At 41.0% G+C, this 20,059-nt stretch overlaps 1 long non-coding RNA gene across 2 annotated transcripts in view; it reads left to right on the top strand.

Moving 5' to 3' along the window:
• The window catches only part of LOC128080069 (uncharacterized), a 222,144-nt gene that overhangs the window by 51,008 nt on the left and 151,077 nt on the right, over window positions 1-20,059 (top strand). For both annotated transcript variants that reach the window (XR_008206478.1, XR_008206477.1), the window contains exon 2: window positions 17,519-17,657. This is a non-coding gene — a long non-coding RNA (uncharacterized LOC128080069). The remainder of the gene's footprint in view (window positions 1-17,518; window positions 17,658-20,059) is intronic.

Below are 20,059 nucleotides of genomic sequence, written 5' to 3'. Positions count from 1 at the left end.
AACAAACTCCTGAAGTCTCCTGGCCATAATGAGGACCAGGCCTCGGTGACAAAGCCCCCTCAGCTCTGTGCTGCTGCATTGAAGTTGAGCAATTTGCAAGGGGAAAGTGATTGGAGTCAGTCCTTGTGATGCACGTAATCCACTAATCACCACTCAGAGACTTCTGGTGCTCGGAAACAGCAGGAGGGAATTGGCTTTTATGAGCTGAAGGAGACACTGGCATATGTTGTTGAGAAGAGGGGGAGGAGGGACTACTTAAATATTTATAGATTAAGGGTACATTGGGATCTCTTCTGTCTTTTGTATGCCCGGTTCCCTGACTTCCTCTTGGGGATAACAAGACAGAAACACTCCTGAACCCACCTGTGTTTTTCCTCAGGAGCATGCAGTCAAATCCTCATGTCTTCTGGCTTCTGTGCTTGCACTAGTGGGTGGATGGGTGTGAAGTCAAGGCAAAATAAGTCCTGTTGCCATTCACATCACTGGGATGTCTCAGACTTCCTCTCCACACCATAACTGCAGAAGAATAAGGTCATCACAGACTAAAAATGGTCCGAGAGGTGAGGTTAGAAGCTGAATAATCTCAAAAGCCAAATATTGTCAGGTAGATCCCTGCTTACAGAAAGTGGTCTATGGCACTGTCCTTCAGTGGTTCCTTTATATAAGAGGAATGACTTTCACTCTGTGTGCAGTCCCAGAGAAGCAGCTGACTGTGGACAAAATGCTTTTCATACTGAGTGCTCTGCTCAGTCATATGTACAGAACCTGTGAAAGAGATGGGAAATACTGGGGTAAAAGTTGAGCACTCTGCATCATCCTGTCAAATCAGAGCTCACTGTGATGGTAGCAATAGGACAACAGTGCCCCATACAGGTGCAGGACGCTGGAGGAGATCGTGCTTTTGGGATGCTCTGGTGAGTGAATTTCCCCAAAGGACAGGTATTTTTCCTAAGTGCTACTCACTGTCTAATAGTAATACTAATGGTGGTAGTAGCTATGAATACTTCTTACTGTCATATACAATTTTTCATCACCACTCCTGCAGTTTGGAATGGAGGATGAGAGCATCAGGCTACCAGTTGTACACAGCAGAGCAAAGTGAGGCACAGGAGACAAAGAGATTCATTCAGAGCTGCTCAGCATACTGGTGGCACAGTAAAGATTTGGATCTCTGTGTTCAGAGCCCCCATATAGGCTGGGGGTGTGTTGGCCACATTTTGTGCTGTTGGGAATGTTCTGTTCTAATAGTGAGTGCTGAAACCACAGCACCCATGAGGTTTTCAATGAGGTATGATTGCAATTTGAGGTGATTAAAGTTCATATATGTCCTCTAATACCTTCCCTTTGTGATCCAGCTATTTGCATCTACTGTTTTACATTTAGTAAAAAGTTTCAACACGGAGATGTGGCACAGAGGGATGTTATTGAGTGGGCATGGAGGTAATGGGTTAACGGTTGCACTGAATGATCTTACAGGTCTTTTTCCAATCTGAATGATTCTATGACCTATGAATTAGTAAGTCTCTAGCCCCAGCTCTGCTCTTTCTTTGCTGGAAAGGGTACACAACTGTCTTCCGTCCTATTCAGGTTAACAGCTCTTGTAAGCTGTATTAAAACTTGTACTTACATAAATCACATATTAAATGGTCTAATATTCGACATTAAAATTGCATTAATCAGTGCTAATTATTTAAAGCAGTAATGAAGATCAGCCCCTGGAATTGGGTAGAAAGTTCAACAGTCCTTGAAAGTCACTTGGAGCCTGCCCGAGTGACAGCTCGGCCAGTGTGCTGGTGGATCTTCTGCATAAATCAAAACAAACTCTGTGATGTGTGCTCTGGCAATGTCCCAGTAGTTCAATACTACTGTACTCTCCGTGAAACTAGTAGCCACTGCACTTCTTTTATTTTGCCAATGGTGTCACTGCTGCACCGCAAGATTTGTGGTTTCCTGAAGACTTGGAGGAATAGCAGTCAGAACGGTGCTTGGTACTGAAAGGATTGGATGAAGGGAGCGACGAGCTGTGTTCCCCCTTAAAACAAAGTTTGGGGATAACACAAGCATCCTTTCTGTCCACTGTGTCCCACTGTACCTCTCTCTTGTCAGTGTCTCAGGGACTGCTAGCCTCTGGGGGTCGTACTGGCTCTTACCCACAGCACCAGGAAAATGGAAGTTTTGTCATCTGGGCTGATGTGTGGATTCCCTGGGATTCCAGAGACGGTTTTGAGGTTGGATGTGGTAGATGTATTTGCACCAGCAGATATGATAAACATGGAGCTTGCACCAGAAGGAATAGGAAGGAATTCAAGGATGCTTTGAGGTTTTGGTAACTAATCTGTAAATTTCATGGGCTCAGTAGCTGAGGGAAACAAAGATATGGACGTCCCTTGTCCCAGTTTGCAAGTGCTAACTTCCTACTTAGATGGAAGCTGCTCCTCTGTTTTTTACTGTGGTCTTTTTTATTTTTATTTTTCTTATTATTATTATTTTAAAAAATATTTATTTATTTATTTTGAGTCAGGGATACTCTGTTTTCCCTGACAAAGAAACGGCAGCATTTACCAGCAGCAGATGTGCCTGCTTTGGCTGAATTTGCCAACAAATGCATTTCATCTTTTCTCAAAGTGTCAGGCTGTAGTTTCCACAGTAGGATGGCACCCCATTGTGAGACCTTCAGCTGAGGGGAAAACGCAAATCTACTCTTGTTGTTAAGAGGGGAAAGGGGAAATCCTGTAAACTAATTAGCTCATTTGGCTCAGATGTCATTCCTGATCAAACCACTTAATGCTGCTTTCAGCAGCAGATCAGATGTCTTTTGCATGAAATACTCCTCAGCAAGACCAGGTGCCTGGAGCTTTGGTCCCTGACTAGCAGTGACCTTAAAGGGATTGGTAAGCTAAGAGTATTAGCTTTTATCTGCCCTTATATATTGACATACATCTACCCGTAACTTGTAGAAAAGTCAGGATGTTTGTAGAATTAATGGACACTGACATTTGACTTGTATTATGATAACAAAACGGTGTGGTTTGAAAAGGATGAGGTTCAGTTTTGTTTTTACTAACCAGTATGATTATTAGTTAATATTTCTCCCTACACTGTTATTTCACTGTTAATCCAATGTCATAAAAAAAGGCAAAGAGAATAGGGGAAAGTAAAGTAGTAAGTGAAAAAAGTGCTTCCTCGATCCTTTTGAAGATGGTATATTTCTGTTCAGGTACTTCTCTTTATTGCAATGGATTTGACAGTGCTTTGCTTACAAAGCTCACCTGGGCTGTAAGTCCACCTGCAGCTCTACAAAGAATAGATAGGAACAAACTATAAGGAATCATGAAGAGATAATTTTAGTGGAACGATGGTCAGGAGAAGAGCTGCTGACCACATTTTAGAGCTTAACCTCCATACAATGTTCCCACATCTTTATGGGATGTGGGCTTCTGGGACAACAGCAAGTAATCAGCAGAATAGAGCAGTCCTGGCTGAAGGCGGGTTGGTGGAAGTGGGTTAAAATCTGGGCAGCTGGTTTTTTGCTTGAGTGTCCTTAAGCTTTCCCAAAGCTTTTTGGAAAACAGATACTGAATCTTCCCATCGAAAGGGAAACACACATGTAAATAAAGCTTGCTGTCACTTAATCCTGCAAGTTCCATGAGAGCTGTGGTCTGTCAGCAAATGTAGTGGGTCATACAAGAGAGAAAATAGGGACAAATTGTTTTACCTAGTGTAAAAGCGTCGTCTTCGTACTGAAGTCGGTAGTTTTTGCTAATTTACATCAACTCAAAATATGGTCCAGATGGTCTTGATGAGAGAAATATCATGAGCCTGTTTTTCTATTGCACTGCACTTTATGTAATGATTTCACACCTGTGAAAATTGGTACAAGATCAAAATGGCGATTCATACAGATGTAGATGCACAAAAAGTGCAAAGCACTTGAGAGCAAAACCCATCTACTTTTTCCAAAGATAGCTACGCAGTAGAAAATTTATTCCTGGGGTGTCTGACTTGGAGCATGAATTCATATTGCTGTGTGTTCTTTCTGTTCACACTTGTAGATAATTACAGTGAAAGCATCTTGCATACAAAAGGGGGAAATGATTTATAGTGGGAATAACATCAACAGGAGAGCATAAGCAGGAATACACAGACACAGTGAGCACTTGACTGACAAACTTGGTGAGTTCTGTTGGATGTTCTCATGTCAGCTTCCACACAGGAAAATGTTTGTATAGTGTATGTCTTCATAGGCATCAGTGGGTGTAGTTATGGAGGTAGCTTTTGACAGGTGTGCCTCAATAATTTGTCAAAAATCGGTGAGAATTATTTGGTTTTATTTTGTTCAGAGTTCTCTGAAAGATGAATACAATTCCTAAAATTTGTTTGATTCAAATCATGGACTAGAAGAGTGAGGTAACTTTGGTAGCAAGCAATCATTTGCATGTGGTTGGCCCAGTCCCCTCCCCCCCCACCCTCAAAGTGAAATTCCTCTTCATAATTCTGCTAAAGTTGTGAGAATTAAATTAATACCATCAACTCAGGATATGGCTTACTATAATAGAGGGAATCACTTTTCTCTTAATTTGATGATTGAGATATCACTGGGCTGGGCTGGGAGGTGAGAAGTCACTTTGCTCTAAGGGCAGGTCAGGGATGTTAGCTGTGTCTGCGTGGAGCTATGCTTGCCGGAGATCTAACTTGGAAATAACTGATAGTGGGCAGCACGTCTTGAAGCAGAAATAACTGTATCAGTTGTCAGATACCTGAGAACCATTCCTTAGAACTGTTGATATCAGCAAGCTTGATGTAGTACAGCTTGACTGTGCGGACAGGATATGCTATCAACCAAAAAAATCTAACCTCTGGCAATTACTGGGCAGTGTTTTCTTTAAAAAAATAAATAAATTAGCAGGGAGGTTTGCATCTCAATATTTTAGCAGTCAAGCGTAATGGAGTAAGAAAGGTGTCAGGATGCATTTTATCTAATACAGAGGGATGCTGTAGGCAAGGCTGTTTGAAATTTGTTGAAAAGCAGGTGACAGCCACCCATAGAAAGAGTCTCACTTCCTTGGAGTGTGCAATGCTGTGCTGCTATTAATTTCATAAGCTCTGCTTACAAGTGGGGAAATGAATGATATGCAGTGCTGCTATACAAAGCTGCCTTGGCCTAAGAAGTTCCTAGGCTATTTAAACATATTCTGTGTAATCCACTTAATTGCATGTGTAAGCTTGTCAGGAGAACTTGAGCAAAATCAAACCCATAATGTGCCCAGAGAAGTGGGGGGGGGAGGGGGAAGAACAGCTGCAGCACTCTGCGCTGATTTGGTGTTCAGAGGCAGCTTTAATTCCAAGTCACTGGCTGGAGCAGTTGCTGCAGAATCTTAATATAGAATGGGTCAGGTGAGGCTGACAGCAGGTGAAGCAGGACTGGAATGCTGAGCTGTAGGCTGGGAGCATGTGAGATGAAACAATAGCCAGCATCCCTTTTAGTGCTGCAGGTCACATTCAGACATCCAGTTGTGGGGACCAGTCCTGCGTCTTTGGTGGACTGGGCATAGTGAAGTTAAGCTCTTAATTCATATTAAATTTCCCAGGGCTTTGAGAGCCCAATTATTTTAAAATACCGTGTATTGCCATGTGGCTGCACGCAAAAGGTGTTTCTGCAAATTTTCAGCTTTTAGAAAGTTGGAATTGTTTTTTTCCTTACTATGCAAGTTTTTACTCATGTGCATAAAAGGCCAATGTTGCATTGCATAGGCAAAGCTAAGGATATCAGTAGAGGGATGGTTGCATACTGTAAATATGTAATGTATGCCTTGTATCTTATTATAGTATGTTGGCCTGTGTGTAATTGAGGACATGGTTGTGTAGCAGCAGGAAATGCATGCTGTCATAACAGCGGAAGTTGTAAATGCTGTTCCTTCTCATTTATAGCCCAGAACCTCCCAGGGTTCAAACCTCTTGGCTCTGGAGAGCATTTTATGTGTGATGAAGACTTCATTGTGAATGCCATCTGATAGGCCAGCTGAAAAACATACAGGAAGAGAAGCCGTATGTTTCTTGTCATCACGCTGGGGATGCTGACTGAGGGCTGACATACTTCAGCAGGTGACTGCTGTGTCTGTTTCACCTGTGCCACAGAAGCAAATGCTGGGAATTGAAGGGTTTTCATTATCCACACAGTATAATTTTCTGTGGGCAAACAGGACAGAAAATGGGGTATTTTTTCAAAGAACATTAATAATTTTCTTTTAAAAATGTAAAACTCTCCCTTAGAGTTGCTCCTGGGTTCAGATTTTGAAATCATAGAGTCATTAAGCTCAGAGCAGTTAACTCAGATCAGATAGTCCAACCACAAACTCATCCCCACCATGCCCACATGTCCCTCAGTGCCACATCTCCACAGCTCTTGAAAACCTTTATTCAAATTCTTTATTGAAGTCCTTTATTCAAATTCCAGAACCAGGATCAAGTTAAAGTGTTCAAAAAAAATACAGCTATGAAGGTGGGTGGCTTGATCTGCACCAGCATCATGTCTGGTCATGTGCGCAACCATCTTGTTTTCCATTGTCCAAACCCCGTCTTAAGGCAGGCTGACTTTATTGACTGTACCGGCAAAGTATCCTCAGAGACTGGGAGTTTTCAGATAGTGGTGTCTCTTCCAACTGACAAACAGCATTATCACAGCTGAAAGAAGAGATGAATTTGTAGTCTATAATACATCAGAGGCTTATAAAACTTCTTAATCTATTCAGGTATCAGAAACTAGCTCTGGTGTGGATTTCTGAGATGTGCATCTTCACTGTCAACTACATCAACATGCAGTTGTCTAGACAAACTGGAGACTCAATTCCTAAACTAGTTAGCTTATGAAGAGAACAAGCAACACGCTGTACCTTCAGGTTCTCTTTCACTTCCCTTCTGCTGTCTGGATGTGCAGTGGCAAGTTTCCCACCCTCTTCATCTCTTACGTTTTTGGTGCAAGTGAAAAGCTACTGAAAAGCTGAGACCTCACCCAAGCACATGTTGAGATGTGGGACAATCTGTGGGCTGTGAAATGTTTGTCACTGAAGGCTGCTGGTAAGGAAATGAACCCCAAACACTGCATTTGAAATTGGGCTAGGGATGCCCGTCATCTTGCAATATTTCTCTAGTCTTCTGTCCTCTGTGTCGGGAGAAAATCCCTTGTCTTCTGGGAAAGTGTCATTTTTTCCTGTGGATTATATCCTCATGTGTCTTTTCCTCTCTGTGTGGGAGACCATGCTGAGACCCAAGCTGATGTGTATGGAAATGCTTTCCTTCAAGTGCCTTGGGACTGACGTACAGCTGTCACTCTCTGGTGTGAATAACAGGAAATTTAATTTGTTGGGTGGAAAGAGTTAAATGAACTTTAACTGAAAACCTCTATCTCTCCCTCTCAGGGTAGAAAATAGCCAAGGGCAACAGCGGATGACTAATGTGTAGAATATTGCAATTAGTATAGCAAGGTACTTACAGGGATCAAATTAAAAAATTCATTAACGTACGCACTTAATTAAGAAACACTTTTCGGTTTACATGATAAATTATGACACCTATTAAATCTTCTAGTACAAGCTGTAATGGCTTCTTTGCTCCTGGGCAGAGAACTATTGCCTTTGAGGTCCTTTGAACCTCCCCAAGGACCGGCAGCATCAGTTACAAGTGTGTTAAAAACAATGCTTTTTTTCCTGCGAGGAACAAACCCTGCTTTACTGGGAACTAATTTAAAGTTAAGCAAGCAGCCTGAGGATTAGGAGACCTGTCAAACTGCAAACACAATGGATGGTGAAACAAACAAGAAACGACCTTGAGAATAACTGAAGAGTGAAGTTAGCACAATGCTGGGTTGTCACGAGGCAGCAGGATGCTTCTGATGGGACTCCATCTGCACATGGTCCCCTGTGACTTTGGTCAGATGCCACCCGGCCAGCCTGGTACAAATGCAGCGTTGGGAGTCTAGGAAAAGGGATTTTGCAGGGCTGAGCCATTGGTTCCAAGTTTTCCTTTCTTGTTGAGGTTTATTTCAGGTGCTGTGATGTGGTGGTGCATCATGGAATCAGACTTTAGTTCTGCTGCAGCAGTAATGTGAGTTATTTAGAGGGGAATTTGGCGATTGTGACAGTTCTTCTATTGAAAAAAGTAGATCAAAGATGCAGTTTATTAAGTTCCTGTCATTGAAGTTTAGAAAGAAGAGAATAACAATCTAGATCCAAGTGATGAAAACGCTTTATCCTTTTTTTTATATTATATTGGTTTGCTTATTGGAAAGGAGGTAGTTTTGAACAGTCTGGACCACCTGTTTCTGGCGGATTGCTAAAGAGCACTCTGATCTTTAGGAGAAAGCTTTTCTGTAGGACCCTTTCAGAATGACGATGTAAATGTTTCTCATGCTCTTAAAGAAGTGAGTTATTCCAGAATCTGCCAGGTACCTGGACTTGCACCCTGATTTCTCTTTCACAGCACATCTGGCCTATAATCCACTCCCTTGTCTTCTGAGAGTGGCCGATTTGGCCAAGTGTTGTGCCTCACCAGGAGCTTCTGCAGCCAAGTGACTTTGGAACATGCCCCAAATGTGGAATTCCACATAGTCTTGCACAAGCAAAAGTGGTCTTGAATTCTTCAGAAAGTCTGAATTTAGGTTGTGCTGCCAAAACCTCTGCAGAAGTTGAATACATTTTTCTTTCAGGCTGACATGGATTTTTCTCATAACAGAGAGTGAGTTTTGAATCATGTTGATGAAATGCACACAGCACATTAAATACAGCAACTCTAACTACTCTGAAGATTTACTGTTCATTAACAAATATTTGAATGAACTGTAGATGAGAATAACCCTGTGAGAAGCAGGATGTCTTCTCTGTCACATGTACATAAATGCAGCTCGAAATCCAGATTTTCCATATCCTTCACTGCCTTTTAGTTTGTACAGTTGCACTGTTTGTACCTGGTTGGGAAACGTGCACCTGCATCTGTTCCTAGAAGCCTGCTTTAGCAGCTTGGTGGATTCAGTGCAAACATCTGACATTCTCTCCGACACCCTTGATGTGATGACGTTGGCAAGTTGCTGGCTGATGATAGGCTTTTTTCCCTTGCATGTCCCATCTGGCTCCACTGGAACTGAACTGGAACAGCTTTGGGGAGGGATAGGTCTGTTCTGTGTAAGCCATAGGACAGAGAAATGTACCACTCACCCACTGTGTTCATTATCTTCTTTGCGTGGTCAGAATTCTGTTAAGTGCTTCTGTCTGCAGAGGTCTAGTCTTTCAGTTAATTATATGGAAGGCAAGTAATATCTAGCATCCACACTATTTTATCGACACTGACAGGCCTGCATAAATAAATAAAAATCTTATTTTATACGATGAAATATCGTTGCTTTTTAATAAATCAATAACTGGAGGTGACACTGGAAAAGTGTCTTTAAAATGATATTTGAGGTGAAGTGGAAGGCACTAGATTATCCTTATTAGTGATTTTTCTTTGCTGATTGTTTGGTTTGAAGTAGGTTCTGTGATGAGTTCTTCAGAGCAGTCCATACTGGCTGCTGATGACTGCTTTTGTCAACACTTATTTTGTTATATGTCTCTTACGGTCTGTGAGATGCTCTACCTTTTGTAAAAACTGGTACTCAAATCACTAGTAAATGTATATCCCATTTCAACTAAACGTACCTTTCTGTTTGAGAAAGAACACTTGTTTTGAGTTGAAAAGTATTTCAGCAATCTAGCTTAAATTCTGTGCCCTTAAAGGGTTCATTTTGCTGAGCAACATTGCTTCAGTAGTATTTGTTCAGGGCTCTAGTATGAAGTCAGTGCATGAGTCCTGGATCAGAAGGTTCTTTCAGAATGCCTGCAGCTATAAGGCTGAGGTAAGACCTACTTGTAAGCTGAAGACCAGTACAGCACAGTGAACTAGAAGCCATCTGTACATCCACTTCCTTTTTTCCCTGTAGCTGGAGACCTTCCTTCTATGGTTTGTATGATCTTCCTTGACCAGACCTACAATGTTGACTTTCATAGGAAATGGCCCAAGTGTTCGCAAGGAAAGTATGTTGAGCTGTTAGGTAGTTCTCGCAATTACATCATGTCACTCTGAGAAGGCATGCTGGTTGTATGGAGATACATACTTGACTAAGCTTAGCTTGGTTTAAGCATAAAGATTGATTTGTTACACCATAGAGCAAATATACGTTTATGATACCTTTTGTTCTAGAAGAGATATTCCGAAAGTAATGCCTTCTATTTCATCATTTGGCCCATGACATCAGAGGTAGATGTTGGTGTTATGGCAGTAGAGGCTGAATGTTTCCACCACCTTTTACATTTTTGTTGCTGTGTGACAGATGGCAGCAGAGGGACAGTCTGACAAAGTGGTGTCTGACATGGAAGGGTACATGAAGGGCAAGGGTGGGTCATTGAATTCCTCTATGTAGGAAAAAAAAGCAACCCATTGACATTTGTTCATACTTGCTGAAAGTTTATGGAGACCAAACAGTGGATGTGAGCACAGTGAGGCAGTGTGGTGTGTTTCAACAATTGTGACAGCAACATGAAAGACAAGTCATATTCTGGACAGCCATGCACAATTATTGCACCACAAAATAATGAGTGGCTTGATCAGCTCATCCCCACAAATTGGCAGGTTATAACTAGGGAACTGTGTGGAGAGCTCAATATGAGCCTCACTGCATTGGAAACAATGGCACCAATGCTGGAATATCACAAAGTTTGCACCATTAGGGCACCGTGAATGCTCACACAGGAGCAAAAAACACCATACACAAGTTTGTCAGGACCTACTGAACAAATATGAGGCTGAAGGTGACAGTTTCCTGTATTATACAATTGCTGGTGACAAGATGTGGTGTCACTTCTATGAGATGGAGTCAAAATGGTAGTCCATGAAGTTGTGATGTGAATTCTCCCATTGAAGAAAACGTTCAAGACACAACCCTCAGTGGGTAAAGCGATATGCACTGTCTTCTGGGATAGAAGGAACCTGAACAAACCATGAACTCTGACTTCTACACTGTAATGCTGACTAAGCTGAAGGTTCAAACTTCTTGAGTTAGGCCAGAGAAGAAAAGAACCTTTGTCTTGCAGCACATTAACAATAGGTCCTGTTAGAAGATCATGAAGCATATTTCCAGTCTTGGTTGTGCTGTCCTGCCACACCCACTGTACAGTCCTGATTTGGTACCTTCTGACTTCCACCTACTGGAATCGATGTTGCATGGGTGTTTTCCTAGCAATGATGCTATTAGAGCAACCGTGAAACATTAGGTCACCTCCACTGGTGCAGATATTTACAAGCACAGCATACAGGCTCTTGTTCATCACTGATGAAAATGCATAGCTAAAGTTGGTGGCTACATTGAAAAAAAAAAAAAAAAAAAACAAAACAAAAGTGTTTTGTAGCTGAGAATTTGCTCTATCAAGTAGTGTTACTGTGTTCTTTGTATCTGCTATAGTTTCCATGGGAATAAATAGAAAGCATTACTTTTGGAGCGACCTACAGAATCAGCACTAGAGTGCTGATTTAACAGGTCCTGATACTAAGCATGTACCCAGTGGGGGAAACTTGCTGTTAATTTCACTTGATGACCTATTTGTAGGTGCATTTTTCTATCAGAAGCATTCACTTGGTATCCATTCCTATGGTTCTGAGCCAGTAGTAGTGCCTGTTCAAGGAGTTAATGTCATTATTCATGTTGGCAATCTCTGCCGTCATGAATGTTCGTAGGCCATGCTAACATGTGAAAAGACTCTGCATGGGACAGGATGTAGTGATTATTCATTTGGAAACAAAAATAAACGTTTTGCGTATATGGACATAAAATTTTTAAAAACAAAATTGTTGTTCTAAAGACATATAGGACTGTGAGTTTAGAGCCTTATTCTTGTGGGGGTGAAATTCTGCTGCACTTCCTATTGAAAACCAAAAATTTTCTGGGCATATTAAACTAACTCCTCCAAAACAGAAGAAACCAAGAATTACTTTTGAAGCATTGCTCAAGCATAGTGATGATACTGCTTTTTTTTTTTTTTTTTTTTCTTTTTTGGTAGTAAGTTGTGATATGGATTTGATCATGTCCACAGTTTGCTGTGACAACTCTTGGAAACGTGCCCAATGCTACAACGCACCGGGACTCAGCTTTCTGAGTTCCTGCTGCTGCTGATGACCCTGTTCTGTATCTGAACTCTCTCTCGATGACCCTGTAGCTCTAGGTGTGCTGATGGTGACCATCTAGCCTGAACGTGCTCAGCCGTACTTCTGTAACATCATATGCAAAATCAGCAAGCGTTCTCTGTAGATGCCTCGACAGTTAGAAATTGTTTGTCTTGCTTTCAGCATTCTAATCTTCGTAGGATTTCTCTTTTTGTCCTCCTTCATTCTGTAGGCACTGGCATTGAATACTGATGAGGAAATACTTGGTCTAACGCCAGCTAGTCAATTTTGGTTAATTAATTGGAATGGTGATTGGCAAAAACCCAGCCCAAATTTTTGAAGGTAATTTATAGCGTAGGTAATCGTTTACTTGTGGATAATTATCTCTACCTGTAGGTAGCAGAAGGTAATGGTTATTGAGATCCAGATGTATCACTAACAAATGCCATTTTAGGAAATTACAAATACTTAGACTGAGTTATCGGTTTAATTATTGAGGATGCGACTGGAACTGTACAGTAAACACACCCTTTCCAGTTATTCGATTCCCTGCTCCTGAAGCCTAGGTGAACAGAAGTAAGAAATAATTTGTTGTTATTGGGAAGTCAGTGTTCCTGTCCCTTTGTGCTAACACAGGCACACTAGATGTCTGGGATGTCTACAATCACTGAAGACAGATCAGCAATGAATTGCTGCTTTGGTGAAGCAACTGTGTAGAATTTGGATTGATAAGAGTGCTTTGGGATAAGTGAGTCAGTATTTGCTAAAGCAGGTAGCAGCCTTAGGAGGCGCCTTACTCTCTATAGGTTGCAAGCTCATTTTCAGTGGGGATAAATAGGGTATCTTCTTGTGTATCGGTTTTTGCCAGTGCATCAGTCCAGGCAGAGGTTCCTGCAGTGCTTGTGAACAAAGTAATACTGTTCCTGAATGTCATGTCACCTTCTTGACTCTTCTCAATGTCTGCTGCCCTGGGAATGGAATTGAGGTCTTTAAGGATCAGTTGTCCGCTCTAAATGGCAATGCTGTGTCTTCTTTTACACGCTAGGAGTACATGCATGTTGTCTCAGGCTTTAGCGTTATCAGGAGATTGCTGTTGATCTGTTTGAGCATTTGAACTCTCTCTCGATGATATAAAATACCAGAGTTTTGAACAAAAGAGCAATGTATCCCAGTGTATATTCAACAGTGACAGATATTTGAGAGGAAGACCAACAAATTGATGGGCTTCTAGACAGCCGTTCCCTTTTCCCATTAATGGGCTGGACTCATTTTCTCATTCACTTAAAACTGTTTATTTTGCACATGGAATCTGCTGAAGTTTCCGTCTTTTTATTCCTTCTTCCAGTGCAAACTGTAAAAAACAAAAGCAAAGCCCCTGACATCATCTTGCTGCAGCAGTGGAGCGATTGGTTTTTTTCCTTGTGAAATACTTTGTAAGTACATGGTGTTACTTCCAAAAGGGAACAGGCTGGAGACATGCCTTGGAATAAGAAGCAGGTCTGCATGCTGTCATTCTAATTTTGCATTAGTGACAATATGAAATTCAGCTCTGCCCCTCAAGAAGGGAGCAGAGGCTTTTCCAAAATGATGAGAAGAAAAAAAAAAAAAGCCTGAAGTTTTGCCTAGCAACAAAGCAGTATCTTGTTTCCTAACACCACACGCTTCAAGTCCTGTTGGTTTTGGGGCATGCTGACTTCCCAGTTTTGCCTTTAGATCAGCATGGGGCTTCTGATTGCACTTGGGGTAAGTCAGAAGAGCTGATTTAATACCACAAAATCTTCTGCTCGAATCGGTTCGTACACTTGGCACAGTTTGATTTGTTTGTTAAAAAAGCCTACCAACCAGCAAGTAGCATATATAAGAAAGCTGATGGTTCGAGTGGATTGCATATGGCCCAGGAGAGGCAAGTAGAATAGGAAACATATGTTTGGCACCCACAGGTACCGCAGAATCAAGCGAGTGTGAATTGCTAAAACGTAGTTTACATAATATGGTCAATAATATGCAGCAGATGGAGTCTGAGTGTATCGCTTAAATCATGAAATCTCTGAACACTGTAAGGGATTGCACAACAGCAAACTTTAACTTTGAAGGTAAATTGATGAATGATTGCTGTTTACTCGAGCAGGTGGAAACAAAGCTAACTGAATTAGGCTGTTTTTTTTTTTTTTTTTTTTTACTTTGGATGGACAGTAGTGATGCCTGCTAATTTGCATTAAATTGTTGGGATTTGAGCAAGAAAAAAATCTTGTTGGGTGGTATGCGAGACCCAGAATTCCACTTGTCCTGCCTTTAGAATTAAGATGTTGCATTATTTTGTTAGCAAAAATTGTCTGTGTTCATAGTCTTACAGCAAGGGAAGGAAATTCTTCTGTCCCTTTGCCTCATTTTTGTTGTTTGAAAGGACTTGAAGACCACAGTGTGGGAACCTTAGGTGTGTTCTTACTGCCTGTGTGGTCAGAAGTCCATAAGAAATTCAACTAGAAGACTGTGAGTTTAACTCAGTACTAACTAACGTCTCAGCAGAGATGAAAGTTGGCACATATATAGTCTTTGCTTGCATCTTTTGTTGTTACATACTTTGCCAAAATTCAGTTTGGCTATTTTCATTTTATGCAAGTGTGAAAAATGTTATCTGTTTAAGTTGCTTCTTTGCACTTCTATGAATAAAAAATGGCTTTAATTAAATTAAGAAAGAGTTTTGACAAGTGATTTGTCTATAATATGTACTTATGGTTTGTGGCATTTCAAAGAATAAATAACCAAGATGTTGAGGCTTAAACATTGGCTGCTGCACATGTTCTGTCAATTCCTTCGTTGTGAGAGAAATGTTTCTTTGAGCATAGATTCAGGTTCAGATCCTGTAGTTCTGCATATTCAGATTTCGCACCACCTTTGGAGGTATGGGAGAATGTACCGGAGGGAGAGCTTCAGCCTGTCACTGATGTGAATGAGCTGAACTGGAAACAGCCCAGAATGTCTCAGGGGAGGTTTTGAAGGCAAGCAAAAGCAAGACTTCATTTTCAGCTCTACAGACAGGCAGGAGAATCAGAAGCAGCAGGAATTTAGATAAATCTGTGCACAGAGGAAACCAGATAAGCTGCAGCAGGTTAGAGAGAATTGAGACTTGGAAGAGGCTCTGCTCCACTACCAGCTGCAGGAGGGGAGAAGTACAAGCAATTCATTTTGGGTAAAAACTTGTCTTCTAAATATTTACTGCCGTAAAACTGCTAAAGGAAGACTGCCACTCTGGAGGCAATCTTGCACATCCATTTGAAAATCTCTAGTTGGGAAACAATTTCACAGCCTATCTCAAACGGCAAGGAAGAGATTTCTTCAAGAACTTTGCTGCTTGTGGCTGCATCCTGGCTGGTGGGCATGGTGAGGCTTGTGTTCTCCTGCCTGTAGCTGTTTCATAGCTAGTAACGTATGCAGGCTGACTGGTGGCTGGGGCTACTGAGAGTGTGGACAGGCAGCAAAAAATGGATGTCTAGTTAGCCTCTGCTGGTTAGGCTCTTCTCTTGTAGGGAGTGCACGCAGTTGTAGCAAGGTTTTGCAAAGCAGGAAACAGTTAATGAGCTAGGGAAGAGGAGATGTGCTAGTGAACACCCCAACTACTCCAATTTATAGTATCGAGCTGTGCAGTAAGAGCTGCAGTCCCTGGAGGAGGAGATGTGGGCTTTGGAGGCCTGCAATTCACAGAACAGGAGCTGATGAGAGCAGTGCTTGGAGTGTGCCTAAGAATTGAGCCCAAGGTGGTACAAACTGAGGGCTGTTCTAGTTTTGCTGAGCTTTAGGTTTGTTTTAAAAATACAGCCTGCCAGTAGCCAAGAAGCATCCCAGAATGAACCTATCAGCTCACCCCAGCCTATTGTTTTAGTGGCTGCCTTGAAATCACAGGCACTGGCACCCCTGCTGCTTAATATGTCTTGCTGTCACTGTAAGTGCCTTCAGAAAGCCACAGCTATGGGTGGAGAGGCAGGTGACACACTATTAGCAGTGACACATTGCTTCTGAAGAGCTGAGCCAGTGTCACATTAAACAGAGTGCAAGCTGAGGGCTGCCTCTGCTCTTTGCTAGCAGGGAACTTTCCAAGCTTGCTCTGAAAGTGGCTGTGCTTTGTTCTGCAAGTCAGCTGCACTCTGTCTCGTTGGTACAGCCTACCTTTTTCTTGCTCTTCCTTTTATTCTTGCTGACTCTTTGACACCCACCACCTCCCTGCCAGCCTGGTGAGGCTGATCAAGCTGTTCAAACAACTGGAAGACATCAGAAGTTAAACACTCATTATTTTAATTTGATGCTAATCATGTGTTAATGAGACTAATCCTTGCAATGATTCAGGTAATTTGCTTAATGGCTGCCCAGAGTACAGATTACAGCAATCAGTCACGTCTGATAAGATGTCTGTTGTGGAGGAGGTTGTCAGGTGAATGAGGTGGGAGAAGACTATGGAGTAAGGTCTGATCTCATGCAAGTCAGGAGTCCTCGACTATTTACAGGAGGGAAAAAAGTCTTGCTGCACAGCCTTGTGCTTCCCAGAGAAGTTATTTTCCTCCATTAGCCAGGATAAAGAAGTTGAAATAGGGGTGCTTGGGATTCTGTCAGCTCTGGAGGTCAGATATTCTCTTGCCTTGAGAAGGGAGTAATGTGTGGCCCACATGAGTGGGACTTGTGCTTTGTGATGTCATTTGGATCATGACAGAGACCAAGTATAAATGAAATCTGGATCTGGTATAATCTGATAGATATGAGTTCTCATTTCTAGACTTTATGAAATCGAATCATTAAGGTTGGAAAAGCCTACTAAGATCACCTAGTCCAACCGTCAACCCATCACCATCGTTGCCTCCTAAATGGTGGGCATAATTCTGCTGGGATTGTCTGATCATGTACTAGCTGGAGCCCTCTGCTTTGGTTTCTCAGTTCTCTTCAAGAATAGAAGCAGAGCTGCTGGACTAAGTCAATGGGCTTTTAGTCCTCATTGGAGATGTTCTTATGAGTAGTCTATATACTCCCAGTAAGACCTGTAAGCCCTTCAGAATAAAGGCAAAATAATTTAGGCATTTAGTTCATAATGAATGCTATGTAATGTGTGTCTTAAACATTAATAAAATAGATACACATAGGTGATTACTTATAGAGAGAAAAGAATAATCAGTAATGATAGCAAAAGGGAAAATATAGAAGGCTTTTATACGTAGGTCACCACAATTTTGTTCTGACAGTAAGTAACTTAAGTGTTACTTAAATGTAAATTTTTGGGTACGCTGCACAAAACAGTAGGATGAATATTCTGTTATTTGAAAGCATTTTAACATTTTATTATTGGTTTCAGAAAAACACTGAGAATCCCAGAAGTTCGCCAGAAAAGCAGATTTGGTTGAAAAGGCATTTGTGGTGCTTTGGACAGAATACGTGAGTTCACACCAGGGGACTTGCACTACATTCCTGGATGGTCTGCTGCCTTCTCCAAGGTGAGTGTACCTGATTGTGGTGCTCTCATGTGTTTCTCCAGCTCCTTATATCTACTGCTTCTAGAGTTTAAATATTCTGCAGTACAGAAACCTGTGTTTACACATGTAGCAGGCTACGAGGGCAAGACATCAAAGGGCTTGTCTCTGCCAAAGCTACTTGGGAGAAAAAAATCCCAACAAAACACACAATATTTTCTTGACTGCTGTGGGCAAATCACATAAGGAGGTAAGTCGTTTACTTATTTCTACAGATGAGGAAGGAAGATGTAAGTGGGTGCAATCATGAAGAGTAGGTAGGGAATAAACTCAGACTTATAGACCTTAATTATAAGGCTCAGTCTTGATTGTCTTCATGGTGTATCATGCGAACTGGAAATGAAGGATGCTTCTGTTTGCACTGGAACTTGAGATATCCCCCAGGAAGCTGTACTGTACCCTCACTGTATTGCAACAGATCTTAATAAAAAGGGGAAAAACAGTTTAATCAGCAACTAAAATAACATCTCAGTATTTTATTACCCTGCTAAACACCTAGTGCACTGTCAGCCCCCCCCAGAGGCTTGAATAGAGCTGTTAAAAATACAGTGAGCAGACGTGCAAATCACAAAGGATAGGAATTCCTCAGCACTACAAGAGTGCCATCAAGGGATGTTTGGCTTCAGTTTCCTGCACTGAGATGTAGGTAAATGAACCAGGGTTTAGGATTCCTGGAAGAAAAAAAAAAAAAAAAAAAAAAAAAAAAAGAGAGTGTAGTGGCTTTCTTAAACTTCAAATAGTGGAAACCCACTGATGATTCTTCCATCTCCAAATTCAGGAATTGGAAAATATTTTTTGGTTTTCTTCATTATGTATGGCAGCAGGTGTTATTACTTGTTAAATGATGTTTTGATTCAACTGTTTGTATGTGGCAAAATATGTTTGGATTTAATCATTTTGCATCTTCATTTAAAACCAAAATTGTTATAGGCTTTAAGGGGCTGACATTGTCTTAAAACACTCATTTAATAAATTAGAGTAAACAGATGTTATTTTTTTCCCCATTAGAACATTTTAGCTTTTCTAGTTGCATAGAGATAATAATTATCTCTCTCACATTGATTAAAATGCACAGTATTAATGTCTTACTCTGTCTGGTTTCAATTGCATTATTTCTCAGTGGGTTTTATTAAGTACTGCAGAGTTAAGTTATGATTAACTTTGCTATTCCAATCCCACAGCGTAAGCACATATTTGGTGCTACTATGCTGTGCTTGCATGAAAAAGTGTTTTCCTTCTACAGTGTCTGCTAGACAATATCTAGGCAAATATTAGACAGCGGACATTTCAAATTAATTGATGTTGTATGTTGTTCATTAATTAGTTTTGAAATTTGCATTGAACTTAAGGAATTCAAGGAAATGTCAGTTCAGAGGTACCATGACAATAAACACTAATTAAGGTCATGGGAAGAGATGTCTGGACAGGATCTTGTTATTCGTATGTCAATCTGTGGACTGGGAGTTGAATCCAACCATGAGTGTTTTCTTCCCTTTTTTGCTGAACTTTAAATAAATAAAAAAATAAATAAAAATTTACCTAGCTACTGTGACTGACAAAAATGTCTTTTAGAAATGCCATTGAAGAACACCAGCATTGATACTCAGAAAAGCATATGGTCTATATATACAGTTTGTGATCAAGTGGGTGGTAGTCCCTGCTTGCGCATTTTATTTCTTGTGGTGGTTAGTCTTATGTGGTCATTCTGTGATCACTTTACTTGTTGTTTTTGCTGTTATTAGTGAGCTCTTCAGATTTATTAATCATTTCCCAGGCTTTAAGTTACTTGAGAGAGTCATTTGTTTATAATGTATGTTTTAACAGCTTGATTTTTTTGTGATTTTAATTAATATTGAGTTTTAAGTCTAAAATTGCATGGCAAATCATTATGGAGAGCTATTACCTTGAATACTGCTGCTGAAGACTTGTTAAATAATGTAACTTTGTCTTCTTTATTACTAAATTCATTTTAACAGTCTTGGAGCTGGAATTCAGGGGTAGCATTGGCAGAAGTAGCTTCTGGTGTTGTTACACTGCTCCATGAGCACCAGTTCTTTATTACTCAATACTTAGTTGTATGTCTTGCTACAGGATTCTATGGCATAAAATAAAAAAACAAACAACAAAAAGAATCTCTCTCTGTGAGTGCTGCTAATTTTGCTGGGTATCTGCAGGTTTCAGTCTATGTCTTAGTGTTTGAGCCCACTGCTGACTTGCTATTACTAAGCAGAATTTGGAGGGACAAAAATATTTGCCCACAGGAATTCAGCTGAGGGGTTCTACTGTTGCTGCCAACAATTTTTATATTTGAGAAGTATTTGAAGGTTTTATGGTGACTTTTTAGTAGCTGAGGGAGTTGCCTTCTG

This window comes from Tympanuchus pallidicinctus, unplaced genomic scaffold (genome assembly GCF_026119805.1).
Source record: "Tympanuchus pallidicinctus isolate F22 unplaced genomic scaffold, pur_lepc_1.0 scaffold2, whole genome shotgun sequence".
NCBI classification, from domain to species: Eukaryota; Metazoa; Chordata; class Aves; order Galliformes; family Phasianidae; genus Tympanuchus; species Tympanuchus pallidicinctus.
This window is presented reverse-complemented; position numbering and strand designations above follow the sequence as displayed.